Source organism: Prionailurus viverrinus, unplaced genomic scaffold, assembly GCF_022837055.1.
Source record: "Prionailurus viverrinus isolate Anna unplaced genomic scaffold, UM_Priviv_1.0 scaffold_163, whole genome shotgun sequence".
In the NCBI taxonomy this organism is placed as follows: Eukaryota; Metazoa; Chordata; class Mammalia; order Carnivora; family Felidae; genus Prionailurus; species Prionailurus viverrinus.
The window spans coordinates 35001-37350 of NW_025927553.1; the positions used below are offsets into that span (position 1 = coordinate 35001).

The following is a 2350-nucleotide window of genomic DNA, read 5'->3' on the forward strand; positions in this document are numbered from 1 at the left end:
ACCCCCGGGAGAGACACCCACCCGGGGGAGGCGATTGATCGGCAAGCGACGCTCAGACAGGCGTAGCCCCGGGAGGAACCCGGGGCCGCAAGTGCGTTCGAAGTGTCGATGATCAATGTGTCCTGCAATTCACATTAATTCTCGCAGCTAGCTGCGTTCTTCATCGACGCACGAGCCGAGTGATCCACCGCTAAGAGTCGTACGAGTTTTTGTGATCGCCGGGAGGGCCAACCCCAAAAAGGGGCGCCCCCCCAACCTGGCACAGCACATCCCCGAAGGGTGCCTCCGGCCGGCCAGCAAGAGACAACAAAGACCAGACTCCGAGAGGTCGGAAGGGTTGGAACGACAGGGCAAGTCCGGCAAGCCCGCCCCGCCACGCGGACGCGCGGGGCGAGCTCGGAACAACCCCACAGGCGCCCAGGGGGTTCCCGCCTGTCCCCTCCCCCCACACACACCCCCAAGGGACACGGGGCGCACGCACACGCACACGCTCACGCACCACCCGGCAGCCGCCGGGCAAGCCCCCTCCCGGCAACCGGGGAGGGCCGTGGCGTGGGCGCAAGCGCGGCGGCACCCCGGCCTGGGGCGCGGCAGGGGGCGGGCAGCGGAGTCTGGAGGAGACACGGGAAGACCAGCCTCCACGGCTCCCCACGGGCCCGACCGCCCCCGACCCGAGGCGGACGGGCGACCCCCCAAGGGTCTTTAAACCTCCGCGCCGGGACGCGCTAGGTACCTGGACAGGGTGGAGGCGGGCGAGGTGGGTGGGGGACGAGGGAGCAGCCCGCAACACCGCCAACCACCTCGACGCCGACCCCCCCGGGGCCGCGGCCAGACCCACATAAGGGCAAACCGAGAGCCCCGACGCTGCCGGCCCGTGACGGAGGCTCCGACGGGGCTAACCCGCCCCCACAGGACCGCCGCCGCCCGACGCCCCCCGCTTCCACCCCGCCCCCACGACCCCCACACGACCCTTCTCCTCCCCCCCCCATCCAGGGCCACCAGGGCCGACCGGCCCCGGCCCCGCCCTCACTTCCGAGCAACACCTTCCCCGTGGCACCGACCAACCCTCACCGTCCCCTCCCCCGCACCCGCGGCCCAGGCCCCCCCCTGCGGGAGGGGGGCTGCGGCGGGAAGCGGGGCACGAGCGGGCAAGGGCGTGGGGGTGGCGGTTCGGGGAGGAGGCGGGGAAGGAGACGGAAAGCCGGACCCGGACCGGACCCGGGGCCTGAAGGGAGGGCTTAAGGAAGGGGGGGTAAAGGTCTGGCAGGCTAGGGCAAGAAGAGAGGCGCGCAAGGCAGGAAGACGGCCCGGGGGGACGGACCCCCCCCCCGACGGAGCAGAGAGCCATCCAGGGCGGGCGGCGGGAGGCGGCAGGCGGCGGGGCACCCCGCGTGAGCCGAGGCTCCGAGGCCCCCCGGGACAGGCGAGAACCCGACCGGGGAGACGCCGCGGGGACCCGCCGCCACGCCGCGCATCCCGAGACGCGCCGTGGCCAGGGCGCCAGCGCGGGCGGCGCGGCCGACCGGGTTACGACCGGCGCCGAAGGCGAAGAAGGCGGGGGGGGGGGGACACACTCGAACCCCCCCAACCCTCGGACCCACCTCCGCGGGGGAAGGCGAGGCGAGGGCGCGGGGGGGGGGGAAGCGCGCCAGCGGGGGGTGGAGAGGAGGGCGAAGGCCCGGCCAGGGACGGCGGGGGACGCCGCAGCGGCTCCCGCGGCGCCTCCAGGCAGAGGCCTCCGCCCTTTCCCCACACCCCCTCCGACCGCCCCCCTCCCCCACAAAGGCCCCTCAACGCCCTCCCTCGCTCTCTCGTCCCTCGCGACCAGCGGGCCGGCACCGCACCGACCCGCCCGCGCCGCACGGGTGGGCAAGGCACGCAAGCGGAACGGGGGGGAGGGCCCGACCGCTGCGCTCTCTCGTTAATGATCCTTCCGCAGGTTCACCTACGGAAACCTTGTTACGACTTTTACTTCCTCTAGATAGTCAAGTTCGACCGTCTTCTCAGCGCTCCGCCAGGGCCGTGGGCCGACCCGGCGGGGCCGATCCGAGGGCCTCACTAAACCATCCAATCGGTAGTAGCGACGGGCGGTGTGTACAAAGGGCAGGGACTTAATCAACGCAAGCTTATGACCCGCACTTACTGGGAATTCCTCGTTCATGGGGAATAATTGCAATCCCCGATCCCCATCACGAATGGGGTTCAACGGGTTACCCGCGCCTGCCGGCGTAGGGTAGGCACACGCTGAGCCAGTCAGTGTAGCGCGCGTGCAGCCCCGGACATCTAAGGGCATCACAGACCTGTTATTGCTCAATCTCGGGTGGCTGAACGCCACTTGTCCCTCTAAGAA

General features: G+C 71.3%; 1 non-coding gene across 1 annotated transcript; it reads right to left on the reverse strand.

Moving 5' to 3' along the window:
* Positions 1-46: 46 nt before the first annotated feature.
* Positions 47-199, reverse strand: LOC125158195 (5.8S ribosomal RNA). The gene has a single exon (XR_007149257.1). It is a non-coding gene; the product is annotated as a 5.8S ribosomal RNA (ribosomal RNA).
* Between the last annotated feature and the right edge of the window lie 2151 nt (positions 200-2350).